Source organism: Anoplolepis gracilipes, chromosome 5 (assembly GCF_047496725.1).
Source record: "Anoplolepis gracilipes chromosome 5, ASM4749672v1, whole genome shotgun sequence".
Taxonomy (NCBI): Eukaryota; Metazoa; Arthropoda; class Insecta; order Hymenoptera; family Formicidae; genus Anoplolepis; species Anoplolepis gracilipes.
This window is the reverse complement of record NC_132974.1, coordinates 5,684,874-5,709,623: the sequence shown is the minus strand read 5'-3', so window position 1 is coordinate 5,709,623 and position 24,750 is coordinate 5,684,874. Positions and strand designations below refer to the sequence as shown.

The window sequence follows — 24,750 nt, the reverse complement described above, 5'->3', positions numbered from 1 at the left end:
TGTATGTGAAAAAAATATATGATGAAAAAAGATTGATATACAATATCTTTAAACATTCTTGTTGCTTTTACTTAGAGATATTTAGTTAGATTATTAAGGGAGGAATTTGGTCTAGAGGCCTGATTTTTAGGCTTTTTTTTTGCAAATTTTTTATAAAGGACGGATAAGATCAATTAAAATAAAAGTTTTTTCTATTTGTTAAGCAACTTTTTAAGTATCTTTTAAAATTTTTTTATTGAAAAGTTCCAAGAATTAAGCTGCATATAGCAGTTCTTCTAAAAAAAAAAGTAATTGCATGGTGCACACCATTGGGGCCGTTTAGGATTTTAAAAAAATCAAAAGTAGGATTTTTAAAAAATATGCAAAAATAACAAAACGGCGTCACTTTGAAAATAAGTCTTAATTTTTCGGCTATTTTTTTCGTCTTTAAAGGGCTGTAGAATTTCAAAAAATTCCTCAACAAATAGGAAAAACTTTTATTTTAATTGATCTTATTCGTTCCTTATAAAAAATTTGCAAAAATAGCATAAAAATCAAGCCTCTAGACCGAATTCTCCCCTTAAATAGCCTCGAAAATTCTCTTTTCACTGTGAAATTTTCGCGATAGCTCGCTGTGCATTACAAAGCAGATATATCGGTAGACACGAAACACCGGTGGTCTACCACGAAATTAATTTTCGCGCAGATAATTTGGCGTAGAATTTTTTGGTATTATCGGCATCTCGTGCGTCTCCGGCTTTCATCGTTCTTTATGTCCTTATCGGATTTCGATCAGGCGAGAAGCGCAGACCCGGTTAGGGCAGGAGAGAAAACAATTTGTTCGCCACGTGGTAGAAAATCACCCTCTTAGGATTAGTCGATGGTCGTTTGACTCCTGTGCTTTGACTCGTGTAAACCAATCACACATGCGCGCGTGTGTTTTCATATGTCTGTTGTATGGTTCGCGGCCGGCTTTTTTTTTTTCTTCTTTTTTCCACTCACCCACGTGGTTCAAGCCGCGGAAAGTGAAGCGCGTGCCAGCAGGGCGCGGGAAAACGATTAGTTTTTAATTTGATCCGGGCCGATTCGATCGCGTGAAATTGCGGCCAGGAGGCTCGTTCGATCGTTCGCTCACTCGTTCGTTCGTTCTCGCATTGAATTTTTCGGCAGCTCGGAAAGCGTCGTCTCTTTTGGTCTTCTCCTCTTCTCTCTTTTTTTTTTTTTTTTTTTTTTTTTTGCAAGGGCGTTTCGCTTCACATTCAACGTCTGCCTGCACCGCTGGGAGCCGATCGATCAGAATTGAAATTGCCTTCGACCGCAACTCGATCAAGAAATGCTCGACTCCACCCTTTCGTCCTAAATTTCCTATTTTCGGAATCATTTTTCTCTGAACGTATGGCCGCACGTCGTACAATTGCTTCACGAGCTCTGTATTCTCAAATAAATTTGTATTCCGCGAAATATCGCGCTTCGATCGATGACAACCGATTGAACTGAGACTGTTTATGACGCCGCAGATTTGCGGCTTTTTCGATTTGATTATAAATCGTTTCCTCGCGCAGCTGTTTTACTCATGCGAGAATGTCGCGTTAGTATAATATGTGTACCAATTTGATTTACATACGTGACACATTTTGTTAACTGCGTCTCTCTCGACTGTGCGTTTAGTTATTTTCCAATATATTTTATTGGTATAGATTTGATACTCTTGGTAATCAAATCTGTTTTGTAAAAAAGTTTTATGAAAACTTTATTCAGAGATAAAGATACATATGTTAAGAAGAATGTACATTTACAAAAAAAGAAAGCAATTTAACGTCCTCTTTACGAATATGTTTCATATATCAACACTAGTAGATGTTAGATTAAATCTGATTTATAGTAAATTTAATATATAGAAAGAAAATAATTAATTCGTATTTTTATTACAATATACAATTTAAGGAAGTTGTTTTTAAAGAAATTTCACATATCGCCCCATTTTAAATAACAATATTGACACAACTCAGAAAGCGTCATCGTGAAAAAATTCGAGAAGCATTTGAGTCGCGTGTGTCTCGTTTTCCGAATACGATTGCTACTCTTTCTCGGAAAGTCTCGTGAGATGTGCGTCTTTTAGGGAAGGTCGATACACACACATACACATACGTACTCTTTCTCGTTCCCTCTATCTCTCTGAAGTTGAAGAACGTCTACGAGCCGCCGGTTCTCCCTCCGCATCTCTCGTCCGTCTCTCGAGGTCGGGCTTCACCGCGTGCAACATGTCGCGTGCAGGCACGTGCTCGGTAATGTATAATCTGACCTGTGGCCGGAGGCGTTCTACAGCGCCGATATAAATTCGAAACGGCAGAGAGAGAGAGAGAGAGAGAGAGAGAGAGAGAGAGAGAGAGAGAGAGAGAGAGAGAGAGAGAGAGAGATGAGAGGAAAGGAAGAACGCGAGGAGAGGAAGAAGAAGACGAGGTGGAGAGCAACCAGGAGAGGTTCCGGTGGAAGGGCCGTGGAGATCGACGAGTATTCGTCCGGGAGATACGATCTACTCCCTCGCTAGCTGTAATATGCGAGCTTAGTTTGCTTGTGGAAAGCCGATTTTCGGTGCTTCCGGAGAAGAGACGAGTCAGTCCGGACGTACATGTATGTATATATCTCGGCGCGACGCGCCGAGATACATAAAAGAATATGGGCAGCTAGGGGTGCAACGGCGATGGAGAAAGGAGATTTCTAATACGGCGATATCAAAGAAGGTAAGGTCGTTCGGTGCCGCGTATCGCGTTCCCAGATCGGATTCACGGATATAAATTTGAAATCTTCATGGCGCCACTAAAACCTTGCTCTGGATCGCGTCGCGGATGAAAGTCATTTCCTGATGTCTGTGAACGATACTAAGCGTGGTTTTTATTTTTTGAATTAGTTTCACATCGCTTACGGCTATCGGATTGCAATCAAATCATAATAGTAAACACTCCGACGTCTATTAAAAATAAATTTCTATCCCAACATTGCGCGGCTTGTTTCCTTTTAAACGAAGTTCGCAGAAATCTTTTTCATTCCGGAGAGATGTAAATTCTCATGTATACGATACATAAATGTTTTACAAAATATAGCACATTTTTTTTATAAGGAGAAATTCAACTTAAAACGATCGAGGAATCTCGCTAATAATCGCGAATTTAAAAGTTTAAGTATATATTTTCGAGACGGTGCGATTTAGTGCGATGAAAAAAATGATGGTTCGCGCGAAACGCGACGCGATCTCTCTTCTAACTCGGCGGTTGCGCGGAGAGGCGTTAAACCACGTGCGAATGCTTACGCGAACGGAGTGCTGCGGGATCTGAAACTGTTAACGCCGCAATTTTCTCGAGCAGGCTTCGCTGCGAGGCAAATGAGGGCCGCGGGTACGACTTCGGGCCCGTTTAAAACCGCTGATCCTTCGGGATCAAGATACTCGTCGTCCCCGCCCGCTCATTTGTAGTCTATCCGGTACTACAATACCGCAAAGTCGGATCCGGCGCCCGGTTACGTGCCTCCCGCGCGAACTCAGCGGTTTTCAGTTCGACATGCTCCAAGTATCTTTCTCCGTATTTCTCTCTCTCTCTCTCTCTCTCTCTCTTACTCTATCTTTATAACCGTGTTACAGAAACAAGCGGGAATTTACGTAAACACGCATAGATACGCGGCATAGAAGGCCACAGAAAGTGGAACGAGCGGGAAGATATCAGAGGCGATTCGTGAGAGGAGGGTACGAAGGGGGCGAGGAAGGTGGCGCGGATCTCTCTTGCCTCCACTCTCTCGTCTTTATAAAAATGCAAACGGCCGATCATTTGAATACGTATGGCCGGTAATTCAGAGGAGGCGAGCATTCGCCCGCCCGCGTTCGGCATCACGCGTGCACATTCGTGTTCGCGTTGTATGCGTGTTGTGTGGACGGTTCTTAAAGAAAAGAAAGAAAAAAAAAAAAATATGCACAGGAGAAGCCGACCCGAAAGAGAATTGATGCGGAGAAGGTGTGTCGCGTACAAAAATGTAAACCGTCTTACCCTCTTCTCCGGTGCGAGCTCGTCCTTGCTTCACCTCTTTGCCCTTCTTCGTCTCCTTTTTTGTCCTATCGTTCTTATTTTATATTTTTATTCGTTCTGTTTCATTTTTTCGATGGTTAGTGTTCGAATGAATTATTTTAAAAATGCAAATTACTATTCTTATCTGTTAACTTTTGTATCATTGTTTCAATGCATATTTTTCATGATTAATCATATTCATAAATTAATTGACAAAGTATTTTATCTAGTCATGATTAATTATCGTATCGATATATGATATCATGAATGTACATTAATATACCAAATATTACAAATTATATCATCATTCATCAAATTCCATAACTAATAGTTTTTCTTAATATAGTATATTTCCTCTTTAATAGTATTATTAAATAATACATATATTAATATTTATACCGTTTTACAGATATAATTTTTATATTACGTTTTCTTTTTTTATAAATGATTACTTTCTCTATTAATATATGGAATACTATTTATTTATATGTATATTTATTACAAATACAAAAATAATTTTATTATGAATAATTAAGCATATTAATTTCAATCAAAAAATATCTTGTTTTTCCATCTAAACGCGTCCGAACGTTCCAAGATGTTGGCGGAGCAGCATAACAATTTCGGATGCAAAACGTATGTGGGGTAAAAAAAGTCGTTTTCAGAATGCGATCGTAATTCATCTAACAGCTGATAACACGGCGATACCGTTGTATAACTATCGATTCGAGGCCCGAGATAGGCTCGGTAGATCCGAGGGGACAGAAACAGAGACGTCTACCGAATGTGCTGTCTTCCTGGAAGAGGAGCGCTTATGAATATTACTCGCCTGAGGAGGATACTGTTGACGGCTTCTCGGCCGGGTGTGTGCGTGGATATAATGTGCGAAGCAGCACGTGACGACGTGACGGGTCTTTTGTTTTATTTGAAATTCCACGCAAACCTTGACGCGAGGCTGCGTGACCGCAGTTCGAGGCAGCCATCTCGGCTTGGTTGATGTGACCCATAAAGCGAGGCATATTAACACCGATCCGTATCTCGACGACGGTGGCTGACAAAGTAGACGACGACGGGGACATCGTCGTCGGCTTCGAATCCCCCATCCCTGGAATCCCGTTTCGTCTCGTTGCACCAAGAGAGAGTCTGGCATTTCTTTCATGAATAATATCTCCCGCGCATTTACATGCCGCCATGGACTACCAACCATCGCGTGGATTCGCCTTTTTCCCCCCTTCCACCCGCTTCGACGAATCCCTCTATCCGGATCGCGAAACGCTTTCCCGCTTTTACGTGTATTCATGGTATATCCTCGTGAAAGAGGAGAGATCCTCTCCCAGCGATAAGAGAGAAGCCGGGCTCTTTTCCTTTCCGACTCTTCTCCCTTTTTTCCCCCCCATCTGGTGATCGTGTCTCGTTCTCTTCTACTGCGTCACTGTCTCTTTCGTTTCTCCCTCGGATGTCCCGGAGGACCTTACGAATCGTTTAATTCGATCTTCCTCCTAGACTGCTCTCCCGTGCAACCCACCACGCGGTGCGCCGTCCTTCGAGATCCATTTATTCGGCCCGTCCCGGACCCGATCCCATTTTCCCCCGCTACGAGATTATCCCGAATACGTACAATTTGGACGATGGCACTGGCGTATCTTCTATCTGCTATTTATCTCAAGAAGCCGAGATAGGTCCATGTGCGCAACAAACGGCGATTTGTGTTTCATAAACGTTTGTGGAACACAAAGATCTCGTCTCGCCGTGATACCGACTTTAAATTGCGTTACTCGAGGCATAGTTATTATGCAGCAAGAATAAGCAAGGAGAGCTGGGGCTATCAAAATGCATTTACAAAGAATATTTCCAGTTTTCTCTTATTATGAGAAATAAAATATTTTTTTACAGAAGAATTTTTTAAATTAAATTTTTTAAACTTGTGCCATGGCTAAAAAAATTATTTCCTATGAAAAGAATAATTTTTTATATTATCTAATCGCAGAAAAAGATTTCAAATAATATTCTATTACAGCTCTAATACCGTGCAATTTTATTCCTCACGGCATGCTGATTTAATTAAAACCGTGGCACAAAATACAAGACAGTGATATCGCACAATAGCAGACATCGTTCGTGATGAGAGTTCAAAGACAAAGAAAATGTCGAGTGACGAAGAGGGAGGGTGAGGGGTCGGGGTGGTACGTAAGATCCGCGAAACCGCTGGAAATTCCGGAAGAAATAGCTCGACGATATCCACCTGTTTCTCGGCGACCTCCCGCGAGTCGAGCGCGATGACATTCCGGCGTGCGCTGAAAGGGTAGCTTCGTTGTTTCGCTTACCCTCTGCTTCGAAAGACGTCTCGGGGAGCGTTCTTAGCCGTGCTCGGAGAAACGACGATTCCGACATGGATGACGTTGTTACGAGACAAGACATTCGCCTGTGGAAACTCGCAGCGGCACAAGACTTGAAATCTCTGGTGAATTCAGGGCCATTTAAACGTCTCCAAGTCTCGTCACATTTTATGTATGTGTGTGTGTGTGTGTGTGTGTGTGTGTGTGTGTGAGCGCGTGTTTCGGCATGCCAGTTCTCTAACTATCCTTAGCCCGGGATGGACAAGCTACGTGCGGAATATAGACATTTCGATTTCGCTTCGTTGTTCTGTTCTCGCTGTACATGTATTTCGCTGAAGTTTTGATGAGCTATCAATTGCCATTATTGAATGCACGCGATCAAAGTTTTATCTGTTACTTTTAAGTTTGAAATATAATATGAACTTTACGTTCGTGCAGAAAATCTTTCATCAGCAAAACTGTCAAAGCTTTGACAGTTTTGAAACTATATAAAATTACGTTTTTTTAAATAATAAATATTTCAAGTAAATTGTGATTTAATAAAATTAGAATTTAAAATTTCTCCCTAATTGACAGAGTTGATAATTGTTTTCGGTACTTTTGTTGTGAAATTCCGGACTCGCTAAAGAATCGGTTATTAAAGTTTAACATTATTAGAGGTGATTTTCGAGCCATATTTTTGAGATAATGACGAATGTTTGAGTTGCAAGATAACCCTGTTATAACACATTCCGACGGCCGTTGAACGATTGACCGTTTTTTTTGGAAAAACAGCAGCATGCGATAGGCGGGTTGATTGAACGCGAAAGCATGCGCAATGCGTCTGTTTACGAGACGGCGGAGAGAAGTATCGTGCGGATAATGGTGGACCTACCATATGGACGCATGGTTGGAACTGTAATTTGCATGTGCGCCCAGCTGATGTCTGGGCCCGGGCCCGGGCCTTCTTCTCTAGTTTAGGTGGGTTTCCAGGAGGTATACGATAGCGCGACCGCGCCTTCTTGCGAAAGAGAAGAATAAGCGGGAATGAGGGGGACGAGAGAGAATTAGGGAGAGAAAGAGAGCGAAGAATCGACCGGTTGGTAGTCCGGAATCAGCAGCTCGTTGCAACACACGTGCAACACGAGCGCACGCGAGCACCTCGATTCTCGAATTACTGACATTAATGCCGCTTCGCCCCCTGGGCAGGATTCGCGAGCAGGCTTCTCGCAACGACTCGCTCGAATCGTTTGATTTGAAGGCCGCGTGCGACATGACGCGATATGAGCTGTATATTCCTTACCGGCACATACTTATTCTTATTGTCAGTATAGCATAATCGTTTGCGTTTGTGGAAAATTAGCAACACTCTTTAAAAATCTGAAAAAATGTATATATCTTCTTTGAACATTTTAAATCAAGACTAAAATAATAAATTTGAAAAATAATTTACTTAAATATTATATTTTATGATTATTTGTTTTCGAGAAATTGACGTTGTTAGAAAAATCACAGACAAAAAATGACCCATCAGTACGGAGTAAGGGTTAAAATAATGACATTTAGCTTAAGACTTGACGTAACATTGAAACCGATCATTATTTTTGTAGCTTTCGACATCATGTTTTCAGTTTTCCTTACTTTGTAGGAGGAATATAAATGCGCACATTCTGAGGCTAAACAGCTGGGTATAGAACAGTCCGAAAAACAGCCTTTGCAATTTTTTACTGACAGTAATTTTCGTGCGCAGGATATATATTATCAGCTGCTTTTGCGTCGCTTGAAGAACGTCGCGTGATCCTCCCTAATGTCAGGTTCCTGAAACATTATACGGTACCAAACATATGTCTTGAACACTTTTGTGCGTTCCGAGTAGACTATCATATAATTGCCATGGAATTTAATATTGTCAAAAATTTCGCGCGCAGATCTGTTGAATACTAATATCAATCACTAAAACACACAACGAATTATTTTGATATTGTATATTTTTATGTAAAATATTAAAAACACTTTCAAACATATCATATTTGATATCTTAATATATTCTACATATATATGTATGTATTGCATGTTATTATATCTTTTAAATTTTTTAATTCTATATGTGATTAATGTGCTTCATTAAATAAGTTATTAATTATTTTTAAATATAAAAGTTTATATTAAGAGAAAAGAGACAATAACATCTAAAGAAATATTTAAATACATTACAATACGTCTTATTTATAACAAGTTAATTATTTTATCTTATTAACATAAAAATTCTGAAAAAATTTGGATCGCATTAAACTTGTGTGAAGCTTAAATCTTCTAATCGTTAGCAAACAGGACAATAATTAAGATAATAATTAAGCATGTACGAGTATTATCACTACAGAAATATCGGATACGAAAAACGAGATCGGTGATTGAGAGAGTAGCAAGACGCTCGGAGCGAAGATCGGCTGATTTAGACGTGAGTCACGCGACGGTCAGGTGCTCGAAATGCGTCGATCTCTCGAGGCGCGATATTTCTGGGTGTCCACGTGAGAGACGATAGTTATCTCTCTGTGTGGGTCTGCTCGTTCTGGATCAACTGGCGGTGGCGCGCCCCGCGGCGCACCAGGATCAACCGATTGTCGAACGCGCGTCCAGGACATCGCCTCCGTGCGCCTCGTTTCGAAAATCGTTATGGTCGGCATTAGGCGGAATTCCGCGTGGGCGTGAACGCGCATCTTTATTTGGCTCATTGTCAGACCCGTGTGGCTTCCTCTCCCATGTATACATATGCTTTATTTTCGGCGTGTCCCTGGATTAGAACACGCTCGTGACCACCAGGCACGAATCTGGTCCCTCGTTTTCGTTATCCTTGTGTGAAAAGGAGATCCGAGACACCTTCGGCGATATCATGATTGCATACGATCAAAATGGAGATTGATGAAATCCGTACGTTGGAATTTAGCTATTACCATGCTAATCTCTTGATTAAAAGCTGCAGGTGTCGGGGAATTGTATATATCTGACGATGTTGTTTACGTGTTGTAAGCATCATTACCATAAGATGAATTAATCAATCAATTGTAGTTACCCGTAATATGTATATACTCCTTGCTATTATTTTTAATCTACAAACGATGCAATTTTAGTTTATATGCAATAATTTTGCGCTTAAATAATTTACATATTCATTTTACTATACGATGTTATTATAATATTTTCTCCTACGAGTTTATAATTTTTTTTTTATACAATTTTTAATACTATGTATAATAGCATTGAGGAGAAATACAATAACTCAATAATCATATTTATTGTCGGAATTCTAAGCCAGATGATAGTCCATAAAGATGCAACGCCTATCACACGATATCTAAATTGAAAGGCAGGTAGCAAGTCGATTATCCGAGTCGCGGTATTAGCGGATGCTATTGAATTATTCTGCGAGCTATGCGACGAGCGAGAACCGGTCGACCCGTCACAATGAGCGAAGTAGACACGAAACTGAGGAACCGGCGAAATAAAAAGCCAAGAGAGATCGAGAGGGACTAGCCACCTCTAGCTGCGTCGTTCACGCACGGCTGCACGAGATGCGAGTCGGACTACCGCGCTGACGCGAATATAATGAGCCGCGGTAGCAATTTGGAGGTTGGCGAAGAGGCATAGCTTCAGTAGATGGACCACCAGGTTGACGATTATCTCTATAAAAGAGCCACCTGTATCCACTGACAGAAGCGTGAGGTATATATATTATAGGCGGCTACCATTAGAACTTTATTTGTAGTCGCTTTGGAACGAGACGTGTGACCAATTGCCATTTTTATTCCGCGATCTTTTATTCCACGCCTGAACGATTAAAGTACCATTCAAATCAATGTATGTATTTAGATTCGCGTTCAAAGTATCGATTACGATAATATCAATCTGGAATCTCAAAAGAAAGTATTGCACTTTAAAGAGAAATTTTGTCGATGCTTTTTATTTCTTTAAAATTCTTATCCATTAAAACTGTCGCAGTGGATTCGATAAATCTAATTAATATAATATGGTAAATAAATTAAATGACAGCCGTTATTTGCTAATAATAAGTTTTCTAAAGCTTTTTAATCAGGATTTTCTTAGCGCAGCATTTTATTTATTCGTATCTTGCTCCTCGCTGAGAGGCATTTCGTTCGCGAAGTAGATTCCGATCTTCATCGCGATGGTGGTCTCATCTTCGACTTTTGGTGGCATAGGTGTGGCTGTGATGTCCTGCTCGCCCTTCTGTCCTCTTCGTCCTTCTGGGCAACCCCCTCTGGCAGCCGCCTCCCCTCGAGAGCTCATTTATAACGCTCACCTGGGAAACACAAAAGACTTCTTTCATTCTCGCGCTTTAATGTTTTCTCTCCTCGAGTTGCGCCGCGCTGTCCTTTTTACACGTTATTTCGTCGCCGCCATCCTTCCCCCTTCCTTATCCTTTTTTCTTTCCCCTTTTTTCGTCCCCCGTGCCCTCCCCCCCCTTTTTTTCACACCGGCGATATCTCGCGATATGCTCTTGCACCTTCTATTCGCTCTTTGTCGTTTTTTTTTTTTTTTTTTTTTTTTACCGCGTCGTCTCGTTTTCGCGCAGCCACTAAAGTAATAATGGAAAATTTATATTATGCGATTCTCTCTTGATTAATAATATGTTATGTTCGTGAATATAAAGGTTTTATTTACAATTAAATGTATCGTAAAGAGAGAATGATTAACTTCCTATACTCTCTTATCGAAGCATTGTGCTTGATTTTTGACTGCCATGATTTTAGTTACGAATATTTCCAACAAAAATTTAAAAAAATTGCGTAACTTTAATAATATGGTTATATTATGACATCATTAATCTTTTTAATTGGATTTTAAATAATGAATACAATTCTTTTAAGTTTATAAGGTTTGAAAATATCTTCAATATACATAATTCTATAATATTGAAATTATCACTTTTCTAATAAATGTCATAATAAATCTTTTATAATGAATGAAGATAAACTTTTATACTGGAGCAAAAAATTGTGTTATTAAATGATGTATTACATCAAAAAACCTGCGTATTTTAAAAATGTCTCGTTATAATCATCTTTGTCATAATCGCGTTCGTTGACTCGAGGCATAATCAAAGGTGAAATGTTGCAACGGCTCCTTTTTTTCGTCTTTGAAACTGGACTGCCGCTCCTAGTCGAGGTGGTAAATTAAGAAAGAGGAGGTGGATTAAGATTTATTTTGTCGTCCATCTTCTATGTGGCTTGTATGAAATTTAAAAAATGTATATATATATATAAGAATAATTTTGTCTAATATATATATATATTAGACAAAATTATTCTTGAAACAAACGCGACGTTATTAAGTTAAATTTTTATCTTTTCAGAAACAGTTTTTTGATTTATACAGGACAAATTTATTCTTATCTTTTATTGTACTATAAAAAAGAGATGCTAATTTTATTACATTACAAAAGATGCAAATATGTACACATGTTATTGTTCCTTGAAAAGTGATATTTTCTACTTTATCATGCATGTAATAAATGTGATTCATATTTCAATTTGAAAAATATAATAAGGATATACGCGGCGCATATATCAATTTTTTAAAAAAGTTATGTGAACAAGAAGACATTGATATATCATCGTATAAAGATATATTGTTTAATCTAGAGAGTAGGATGTAACCTCCTCTCTTCCCAAAGGTGAATTATAACTTTTATGTACATAATTACTATAGAGAAAAAAATTAGTTAGATTAATTCTATCAAGAATGACAATGTTACTGATTCAAACAAATTATCTTTAATATAAAAATGTAGTAAATTTTTCATTAGGTAAGTTTATATTTTTTACCTTTGTTATGAAGCTATTCCATCTCGACATTTTTCATAGTGAATCATTTAACGACGAACGGATGTGAGAATCTTTTTGTGTCACATTTAATGTACACGTTGAATTATCATATACTGTTAAAGTTAATTATGTGATGCTGTAATTAGCTCCGTTGGCTATTACGCAGACAGGAAAAGGGCGTGAAAAATGCAATTCGCGACACGAAAAGTGCCGTCTCTGAATGCAGCCTGCGCAACGCACATGAACGACCTATACCACCGGATTTCGATTAAGATGGATCCCTCGTTCTCGTATGCAAAGAGACGCCATAACTTCTCCGGAGGGTCCTTCGCTATCCTCCATAGAAATTACGTAAATCGGTTCCCTCGAACCTTCCTCGATCTTCGATCTTTCTCGGATAGAGCGGGTGCCCCTGTCCGGCTTTGAATTGCCAAGATCCTCGAGAGATCGTATCCGAATTTGGAAACCGTTTGTGAAGACAGTACGAATGACGACGTCCCTTCATCTCTTTACCATACCTTCATATATACTTAATTTTTGTAAGATATATATAACTATCAAGAATATTCGATCAACTTTAAAATTACGGAATAGGATGATGGAACCACAGATGGTGAATATGTTACGCTCTAAAGAACAGAAAAATTTTCAATTTTGATAGAAACTTATTTCGTGAAAAATGATAATTTCCTACACTTTCTACGTCAAGACAGCAACGCTTTTACAGTTTTATTGAACTTTTTATTTTTATCTACTCACACTTTAATTTCTCTTCACAATGTTAAAAATTTTGCTTAGAATTAAATTATGTTTGAATTGAGAATATATAATCGATATGTTTATCGTTAATTAAATTCATTTTTATGCAAAACTTTTTGCTTTATGAAAGAGCGATGCGTGCAGTTCAGGATAGACTTATTGACACCCTGATTGTAACTGTAACAGAATAATAATGAAACGGATACATATACGGATTATACCATGTCGGTCAATGCGTTAAGCCATTTATTCTGGATTATTGCAATGCATATGCGTTTCAAAATTTGCTAATGCCGACTGTGTTGCAAATTCATCCGGTGCATGAGTAACACCCGTAAAATGTTTCATCGCGATCAAAGTAAACGCGTACCGTGCGACCTGTTTTCCACATAATCATAGACTGTCTCCGCCGCGGTTATTAATCGTCGTTTCATTATCACCACCACCGCAGAGGAGTGTGAGAGACGGAGAGGGGAGGAGGGAATGTTACGCGTCGCGGAGATCCGTACGCATTACGGTCGATTACACCGATAAAATCGCGATGCATTAGTCGTGCGCTTAAGCGTTTGCCTGTATACACAGGGTGTTCCGGAATGCGTGTGTGATATTTCAAAAAAAGATCTCTCATAGTTTTTTAAATCACTGTTTTCTCACCTTTAAAGCTTAGTTCGACAAGTTTTTCACATTTCTAATGATTGATATTTAATAATATTTATATAGTATCATGCAACATTATATATAACATTACATATACATTTAATATATATATATATATATATATACATATTATAATATATATTATAATATTATATATAATTCTCTGTATAATAATTTTAATAATTATTAATTATTAATATTACATGTTTATCAAGAATTAATCACAATTCTATCAAATAATTCATTAATCAATTGCATGTCATTCTGTTTAAGTCATTCTGTTACACCTTGTATATATATGCGGGAGAGCGGACTTTCCCGGAAACACGCGCCGCTCAATCCGACGCGCTCGCGCATTAACGCTACGATTTCCAGCCTTGCGGAAAATATGTGCGTAGAGCGTGGTACGCGCATTAATTATCGCCGCCGGTGATATTACTGAATTCCGTTGGTCGAATATATCACGAATGGATCCACGAGTGCGCGATTATACGGAGCGGACAGATAAATCGCGCTTAACTGCGTAGTTTTCCGATGCGCGATACAGGCTAACTGTGTTTTGATTGGCTTTGATATATACATATACAAATTTGCACAAGATCGCGAGGAATGCGAGGCAAATTTATTTATTTCATTTGTCATCGCGAACATATTGTAATATACATTTAGCAAATTTTACGTTCTTTAATGAGAGAAAACTTATTACGTTATTCAATATATATTTAGCCAAAATCTTTTGACAGAAAAAGTTTATTTTTCCCCCTTTTTTTTTTTTTTTTATAATATTATCAAGTGTGATAATGTTATGAAGTGCATGTGAATATATTTACACGATTAAGATGTTTCCACGCGCCGACAGACAAATGTTATGCAGCGCAACAGATTGGTAGTTTCTCTCTTAATTAGAGGTCCAAATTCATAATTCTCCAAGGAGATAATCTAAACACTTCTCGACCGTGCAACTAGAGATTAGAGTGATAAATGCACTTAATTAAGATAGTCCGTGCGAGAACTAGTTATGGTACCTGTTATGCTTTCAAGAACCATCGACGGTGCATTCAAAGAGCGTTAACGTTTTTTTTTTTTTTTTTTTTTTTCTTTTCTTGAGGTAGTTTCCCAGATAATACGTACGGAATACGTTCGCGTTGAAAAGTAGTAAGAGATAACGAGAACAGAGATAACAAGAGCGTTTCAAGAGCGCCATCAAAGATCACAGGCGGTTCGTCCATGCAAACAGGTCTATGACATCGACCATAGGAAGTTCTCGTTCTATAGTTCGTCTAGTTTATAAAGACGATAGAGCCCCTATGCTTCTCTTTCATGTGTGCTTCGTTATCGGTCGATATTTTAAGGTCTCGTGTGTTCCCAGGAGCACTTTGTGATTTCATATATAAAACTATTTAAACTCCTATATATATATATGCAAGATAAAATCTACAATTAACTTTTAAATAATTTTTTATATTAAAATAAAATTATATAACAAACAACAGAAACTCGGTATATAATGAGAAAAAAAAGAATTATTAAAGAAGAAAATAAATTAAAAATATTAAAGACATTGAGATATTCATTTTTTATAAGAAATAAAAATGAAAATTACCACTATAATTTGCAACTTTAATATCATCATCAAAAATATTATAATATCCTACTATATATGTGCGATACTCTCATATGATATTCTATTTTATTTATTCCATAACGTTAATGTTTTCGCCGTACATCGATCAAAATGTCACTGCCTCTATGCTGCTGTAGCGTAGTTGCTCATATATAGGTATATATATATATATATACTTTATGAATTTTGGTATATATTTGATTGCGTAACATGTTTGGTACGTTATCGATGAGCGGTAGTTTTATAGTCGATTGAAGTGTCGATATGCAACAAGTAACGCAAACGGCGAGAAACGTTTTCCTAGAAGAGATCACGGCTCATTGACGAACCGTGTGGACCGGATGAGAAAAGGAGGAAGAGTCGGTGCAGCAGAAGCGATTATCTTATATAGAATAATTTGTCCGCTTCATTGGATAATACCGTCGTGGCGCCAGTCTCTGACCTGCTTATACGCCTCGTCGCTTCTACGTTAATGTGTATCTACAACTTTACACACGTCGACTTATTAAAGACTCGTGTTGTTATGTAACTAGGATGAAACTTTGTATTTATCGACATGAATATATATATACGCGTCACGTTTCGGTTCACAACGAGCACGATTTCTTTCTTTTTTTTTTTCGTTCTCACGAGCATAAAGCGGCTCAGTTTCATGTATGAATCGTAAATATTACACTCAATCAAAATTTTACTTACAGTCGTTACATGAACTTGTTGAACAATTTTAATATTTATATAATTTTCAAAATAAGAAAATATAATTACACATAATAATATATAATATAAATATATAATTTGTGAATAATATAAATATACAATAACTGTACAGAATATTATTTATAATAATTGTAAATAATGTTCTTTACAGTTATTGTAAATTAGGGAGAAATTATCTCGTGAATGTTGTATATTTGTCATATCTACAATATTTTTTATCGAAAATATTATTCAGAACGAGTTTGATTTAGAAGAGACTTTTCTGAGACTTTTTACAACACTTTACTTAACTCTTCATTTGCACGGTACAATTCATAAATGTGTTTATCCGATTGCATAACATCACGTAGAATCATGTTTTTCATTCAATATTACATGATGTTCGGTTAAAAGCACAGTAACCACGCCCCTCTCGTGATTATGCAAAGTTTCTAAAGTTCGGCAGCTACAAAGTACGAAGTGTACGAGCCGAAGTCGCAACTTCACGCTTGACGAAACCGCCTGACTATCCACGCGTTAAACTTCGTCTTCTCGTCAGGGTCGTTGGATGCAAGCATGATGATCTTAGCCAATCTTCTGCGGATCGCTTCGATTACGGCGATAACCTCCTTCGTCCATCATTTCTCATCCTACTTCTTAGCTGACTCATCCGCTTCAGAGAAAATAGAATTATGATAATCAGACTTCTCAACGATATCGTTATGGCTGACCGACTTGGAACAAATATAGTCTCGTCCCGCGATGTAAAACAATAAGTAGTCATAATAGGAGCAACTAAAATTTATATTTCTTTCCTTTTATAATATTAGTCAATTTTTAATGTTTATATACGCATATATACATATAAATTTAACATTATTTTACTATACGTGTCAAATTTGTGAAGAAGAGAAGAAGAGAATATAGATTTTCACATATAATAATATTTTCATATCGATATTATATTAATATCATTTGTGTAAAAAAAGACATTAGAAAACCACATCATTCTATAAAAATTGATACGAATTGTTCGTTGACCGATACTAGACTGATTAATATTATAGTCTTTTTATATTTCTGCATATTCATTTATGTAGTATAAATATTAATAATCAATAAAAGTAAAAAATTCATTCACGTAATACTAAGTTCCATCATGCTCGATCATGTGAAACAATAAGGTGTAAACGCACGCTCGTTGGCCACGTGCAGCGCTTCGCCACGTATGTTCCTGTTAAAGGCGGCTAAGTGAACGCAGCCGGTGCATCAACTGCACTTCTGCAGCTACGAGGCGGGCCGTCCAGGTGGTGGCACGTGCTTCGGCATCGACAGGTGGCGAACGGTCCAAATTCCTCGTCGTCTCGCAGAAGGACGGGCCACTCTCTCGAGTTGTAGAGGCAGATCTAATTTATTCTCGGATCCTTCGATCCGAGCGTATCTTTGTAGAAGGAATAACAGTAAATCAGCACGATTTCTGGTTTCGGGAGATTGAAGGGATTAATTGCTGCGTCAGCGTGACAGCAACGAGAAAACGATTTGTCATTATATTCCGGTGAATTTAAGTATATTCTTAATATTAATCATATCACGTCAAAAATAATCTATTTAATTATCGGGTATATTATTATTTGTACGAGCGGTGTTTCGTATCTATCAGCATATCCAATTTAATACCTTAGAGCGGGAATTGGTTTTTGTTCTGCTCGATATTATCCTTCTTTGCATGTAAACGAATAGGCACGCGAAAGGCCAACAGTCGGGTACGGCGTATTATGATACTCATTATTTTCGATCTGCTCTCCCGCAATTCACGGTATTGCATGCCGCGTAACTTCCTTTCTCGCGATATAACACATCAGCTTTCATCCACGCGAATGTGAAGGATAACGATTTCTCTACAAGAAACGCAAAAAGTTGAGTTATGCTTGCGGAACGGAATACAAAAAGCGTTGACGATTTCCGATCGATTATCGAAAGAAAAGTGACTTTGAATTTATCTCATTACCATATTTTCGCGGTTATTTGATCGCGATTTATTCAAACGATGTAGCGTGATAATTGTTTCAATTTTAAAAATGCAACGTATACGTTCTACTTATAAGAATTTACATTAAATGATAATGTGAAATAAAATTACACGTTAGATATTTACGCATAAATGCGTAATGTCTATACAATTTAATTTATAATACTTACGTTAATTTAAATTAACGTAAGTATTATATAATTTTATAGAATTTATCTTATAAAGGAATTTATATATGTAACTTGCAAATAATCACGCGAAGGCCGTTTTACTTACTATTATGCGCGAGCATTAAATTGTTGACAATTACCTGTTAAAACAGTCGGAATTAATATCTTAACAATGCCAGTAATTTAATATTACACGCATTGTTGAAACTTATTCTTCTGTATTTATTGCCTGTTTTATTCCGTCCACAACTCCTTTGTTCCGGCTAAGTTTCTCAAGCGGTTCAATGAGATCGAAAATCCAAGGCAATGTCTCTCGGCAGGTGGTATAAAAGTTGCGCCACCAGTGTGGTTAAACAGCAGCCGCTTGTAGAAGTTCAAGGGCCAGTGGATAAAGGAGAATATAGAGCGTGGAACTCTCGTCAAAAACATCTGCTGCTACTGTGGACCAAATGCGAGAGAGATGGAGACAGCATGAGAGCGTGATCTCTCAAATTGCGCCCCAAATAGGATTGCTTTGTCTCTCAATGAGCGGACGTTTTCCCGTTGAAATATTTTTGACTAATAAAACGTTCGATATTGCTTGTAATTGTTGAGCCATTCCAAATTTAATTATATTTTATAGCTGTTATATATTTTCATTCTCTCGCGCGAGCGCGTTATATGCGGCTGTTTTGGAAAATTTTACTTTTGCAAATTCAATTATTCGCTCTTTGAGTTGTGTTTTAAGTTTATTATTTTTATGAGTGTACAAAATGAATACAAGAGTTATTAAAAACCAAATAACGGATAATAGTAGAAAGCTGTTTCGATACGATAAGTGTTCCTTTATAAAATTGATACAATTGCCAAATGTTCTCCTTCGGATGGCCAATCAGAATATCCGACAAATTTCTTGCATAATACGAATCCTGTGCGAAAAACATGAATGCTTTTTACATAAATCGAAATTGCTCTCTCCGCCCATATTCGAATCCGCAGAAGAAACGATCCGATTAACATTTCGACCCGATTGCTGTCGCGGATAATGAATAGCGCGCGATTATGCATACGAGAAATGCGGGGGTTCGGGCGATTTCATATCGGAGGTCGTCGGAGGTATATATCATCGCCCGGGAGACACTCTTCGCGGTAGACACGAGCTCGTGAGGTAATGCAAGCTTCTTGCGCTCGAGTGAATCGCAGGAATTTGACATTGTTATTCTCCTTTCATGGGTCGCGGAATCCCTCTTCCCTTGGAGGGATGCAAGAATTAATGTGACGCGATGCTGCCGGCGCCGTCTTACATCGGTCTTTTACCCTGTTGCAGGTACACAATCTCTAGTATTTTACGCGTCTAAAAAAACCCTATTCTTTCGTATCCGTGATATACCTTTATCTTATCCCGACGTTACTCGACAATTTTTCCGATTCGCATCACAAGGGGTATCGAAAGCACCTTGATTCTTCAATCTCGTTCGTAGCTTTTTATTACAATTTTATTTTGCAATGTAATGGGGTTTTTTTTTCTATTGAAAAATATCTTTACGTTTTGTAGAATATTACCATCAGAGAGAAAGAATCACACGTGGAAGTTTAAAATTTAACATAAGATTAATCTGGAACGATCTAATGATGATTCTGGAACGCGTTCTGTATATATTTTTTTTTATACACGTACATAAGATTCAGTTAATGAGTGTTTCGCGTTATTGATTAATGGGCAAATAAAGTCCACGAGATTATGTCGATTTGTTAGTCTGATAACACGTGTTTTTCAGATGCGTCGATCGGACGAGTCTCTTGTTATTTCCAACCTGCTCGTTAATATCACCACGTTACATCGAGGCCAGATAATACTTTGTTTGCGTCATTCTTGTTTGTCGATGACCAATCTTAGCTCCCACAATCGATTAACATCTAGCATATGATTACATATGATTCATGCTACTTTATAATCTCGTTGGCGAGTTTCTCTGTTCGCTCAGTAAAAGTTTTCTGTTTTTCCTCGCTAATTTTTTATAAGACGCAATTACGTTTTCTCTTTTACCATTTAAAGCGTTTAGCATTTTTTTTTACAAATTGAAAAGCGTAATAATATAAATATTCCATCAATTGTATATGTTAACTTTCTATCTTTGTGTATTCTAATTCGATAAACTTAATACTTGTTGTCAATTTCTTACATGCATTTTACTAGGATTTATTGGCGTAGAATTTCGATTTATTTCTAATGAGATAAAAGATATAGAATAGAATATATCTCTACTGATTTTTATGCGTGAAAGAAGTTTACTTTTCCGATTGTATCTTGTGAAGGAAATTCAAGGAAATCAAACGGTGGAAAGCGAAACTTCCGGATATATCGCGCTTTCTCGTTGCCAGTGGGAAGTCTCACACGAAAAAGGCAATGGCGTGTAATCCAACGCGCTGGTTAATGAACACCTTTGACCCCGTGGCTATCTCGTGGCAAAAATAAATCCGCGGTTCTCGGTTACACTACATATTTGCTGTTTGGACGTCAAATCTTATCGGAGGTAGAGTCTCACGCCACTGACCTGCACGATATCGTGTTTCGAGATCGAGAACGATGGAAGTCGACGAGCCTTAATTTGCTTCTCTAACGGTTCGTCTTATCATCTTTATCTACGATGATATTCCGTCTTGACGCCGCGAAAATGTAGTTGACATCGGCGATTATCGCTAAACTAATTGTAAGATTAGGCATTCGGAGAATCTGCTCGTCTAACTTTGCTTGGGCTAGTCGCTTCTTATTTTGAAACAGTGGTATGAAAAGGCATTAAAAAGAATTTTAAATTGTATCGATTTAAAAAAAAAAAAAAAAAAAAAACGCCAGGACACGTGATAATAAAATAATTATAAAAGAATAATCTAATATAGCGCACTGTATTTTTAGTAAAAGTTAACTCATCATCTCTTTAAAAGAGAACGACTCATACAATGAACCTCGTGGGAGTAACTCCCGGCAAACGACCTCGGCGTTTTCCCAATGTCGTTCAACGACGATGAGGTAGATCGAATTTTACGGCGAAGTATTTACCACTTTTTTCTTTCTCTCTCTCTCTCTCTCTCTCTTTCTTTCTCGTTTCTTATATTGTCATCTATCAGACGGATTGGAAAGCAAAAAAGTGTCTCGAACGGAATCTGTCGGTTTGACACTGAGGTGTAGAAATAATTCATATGGCTCATCCAGAGAGAGATATATTCTTCATATAGACGGCGATCATCAGCGTAAAAGGAATCCTGTCGATTCTTACTCGTCCTGACAGGTCTACGTATCTTTCTTTATCCTCTCTATTTGCGTCGTCGAGCATTGTGCTTGATCGATTTTTACTATTGCGTGGTAAATGATCTGCTAAAACGCTCAAATGACATAATCATCGATTCGCTCACTTTTGACCGTGAAAATGGCCTTTTGTTTTTTCGCCGTGGGGAAGTTTAATTCTTCGCTGCGTGTTCACGTAGAAAATTATTTCGGGTATCCCACGATAATGACATTACGTCATACTTCTACTTTTGTAACACTAGTCAGACAATTTTTGTTTGATCTCATAATAGCGCATTCACACAATGAATAAAAAATCGTTTAAAAAATCATAATATATAGTTTTCACTTATAATGCAATTAAGAGTGTAAATTAGAATATTACAATATTTATATTTTATATGACACGTTGATGAAAAAAAAACTAGAGACAGAATCATTATACATCACCACTTATTTATAACAAATTTTCTTTTTAATTTTTATCAGACTGACAGTTGTAATTTCTTAATTCTATAAAACCTCAGGCGCTTTGTCACTTCTATGTACTTGCTCATTCTTCCGTCAGCAGGTACCGCGTTTTTGCGCACCGCGTAGCAGTAAATTGTCCGAGAATCGTTCTGCCACAAAAATTAGAGTCCCCTCTCGAAAAATCGGCAGACAGTTTCGGGTTTATGGGAGCGCGGTTGGCAGACAGCACGTTCGCGGTTATATGGCTGTAGTGAACGTGCGTACGTGACGTCGTCGCGTCGCTCCAAAAACGCCACTGATTTTTGTCTCTTTCCTCTTCCGGCAATCTCACGCCCTCGATTTTCAATACCGGTCGCTACCGTGAATAGCCTGGAATTAATTTTAGGTCGTCGATTGCGCCCGTGTTATAGTGAGAACGTTCTCGCGCCAAAATAAAATTTGTTCGCCGAAACGTCACACAAAATGTACTTTATCACTTTATATAAATGGATCAAGTTTTTAATCATTACCGATTTTTTTTTTTTTGCAATTCTGAAAGATCCACGTAATTCATTTCTTTTATCATACGAAATATTTTATGCATTTTTTTTTTAGTTAATATCATTTAAAAGTGCTGAGATACCAATATTAATACTCATATTTATCATAGAAATTTAAAGGTGATTTGATGTAATCACAGATAATATTGATATTAAATAGAATTGTCAAAAAGATGGATAACAAAAGTACATTTCACCAAAAGGTTTCGTTAATTTCTACGCTCTGCTCACAAATGGGCTGACAAACATGTTCTACTTTAGGAGAATTTTGCGGCGTCATTCTCAAGCCATTTTCCTGTCGAAACCGGTGATGTGTTTTCTCAGCACCCTCGAAAGCTACGGTAGCGGCTCGTAAAATCATCTTTTTCGTGGAGGGTCTTGTAAAGAACCGGGTGGTTGCCACACGCCCCGAAATCCCAATAGAACATAGACAGCCTCTAGTTGTCCGCGTTTGGCCAGCGTTAATTGCCAATTTGTAGGCGCAACCGCAACACGCCCGACTCAACTTTGTTGTCACCACCTGCGCCTGTGCAGTGACCGTATAATAAAGTCTCGACGCGAGCAAACGAGGAAAAAAAAAGATTCGAAATCAATGTGTAAATAACGTAACAGACATCCAATAAATGTATAAATATTATTCGTATTTTATGTACAAAAGTATATCTCTGAATACATTCTCTCTTCTTACTACATCTGATTTTATTAAATTCTTAACAGTGAGATCGAACAATTGCGCTTGTAAAAAATTTTAATCTTTTATTGTACTCTACAATGTGAGAAGGATCTGGATTAATAATGATTTATATAAAAGTCTTGATTTTTTTAGAGAGTTACTAGATTTAAATATTAAATTACATCGGGAAGAATTATTGGATTTAAATATCTTCTCACACTTTTAATGAAATTTACAGTTGCATTATTTATAAATAGAATAAGTAAGTATAAGTAATGTTGATGCATCACGTACAATGCAAGAAAGCAACATTATGTTTGTATTCTTCAAGTTGGTAGAATATTCTATCGAATAATGGTGAGAGGTATACGTCGCATAGGGATGTAGAAAGCGTGAAACGAAAGGTAATCGCGCAATTTCATTTCGAGAATGGCAGGAATGGTCGAGCAGAGGCGCGATCTTTCGCGGTGAGAGTAGCTCCTCCCAACCAGGAGAGGATTCGTGACCGGAATTTTTCTGTACTCGGTAGATACTGACGAAGAGTTGATGACGACAAGGTGACCTAAGGGCTGCCTGTTTCGAATGTTTCGCTATATGTGAACGCATAGGCGGCGAACGCCGAAAAAATTTCTCCTTTTAGTTTTCATCCCTTCAATAAAAATATGAATCTTATAACTAATTTTTATACTTTATATTTTAATATTTTAATAATTTAAATAGCATATATTAATAGTTTAAATAGTATTCTTTCTCTCTCTCTCTCTCTTTTTCATTCATATTTATGATATGGCAAAATTTCAGAGAAGATTTTTCGATTTTTCAAATAAAATGCTGCTCAAATGTTTTATATAAGAAAATTTTTTAATAGACGCTAGATAATTTTATTTTGTAAGAAAAAATATATTCTGATTTTAAAAATATCATTTGCGTGCAACTTTCTCTCTATTTTTACAGTAAGATTCTAATTTTGCTACAAATTTTATTTTTTTAATAAGATATTTTATATTTACAGGATTAAGAAATCCAAAAAGGGATTTGTAATTTTATAAGAGCGTCATATTTGCATATAGTTACTCGCGAAAGATTTTTCGATTTTTCAAATAAAATGCTGCTCAAATGTTTTATATCATATATAAGAAAATTTTTTTAATAGACGCTAGATAATTTTATTTTGTAAGAAAAAATATATTCTGATTTTAAAAATATCATTTGCGTGCAACTTTCTCTCTATTCTTACAGTAAGATTCTAATTTTGCTGCAAATTTTATTGTTTTAATAAGATATTTTATATTTACAGGATTAAGAAATCCAAAAAGGGATTTGTAATTTTATAAGAGCGTCATATTTGCATATAGTTACTCGCGAACGTCAGATGTACGTATAGAGCTATCAAATGCTGCTAGATGCTGGCTCACGTGTGGCATTCGATGAGATCAGTTACGAGGGGCAATCACGTCGGCATTATCATGCGTAACACCGGCCATTATCGGTCGGCAGGTCCCCGTGAGAAAGTTCGCGATTACCGCCAATGTCGGATACGTGTGTCTTTCGCGTTCTGGAGGTGTAGGGTGCTACAGGCAGACCACGTAGACACGAGCCAGTCGCGATCCTTCGCATACATATGCACGTGTATACTCACGTGTATACTCACGTTCCATTACCTCCACCTACCTAGTATACCTAT

General features: G+C 37.5%; 1 protein-coding gene and 1 long non-coding RNA gene across 4 annotated transcripts in view; one reads left to right on the top strand and one right to left on the bottom strand.

Moving 5' to 3' along the window:
- Stet (stem cell tumor) overlaps positions 1–24,750 on the top strand; it is a 373,411-nt gene that overhangs the window by 22,886 nt on the left and 325,775 nt on the right. The gene's annotated exons all lie outside the window — the stretch shown is intronic.
- Positions 8,573–24,750, bottom strand: part of LOC140665595 (uncharacterized) — a 183,280-nt gene continuing 167,102 nt past the window's right edge. For all 3 annotated transcript variants that reach the window (XR_012046636.1, XR_012046635.1, XR_012046637.1), the window contains one exon: positions 8,573–10,661. This is a non-coding gene — a long non-coding RNA (uncharacterized lncRNA). The remainder of the gene's footprint in view (positions 10,662–24,750) is intronic.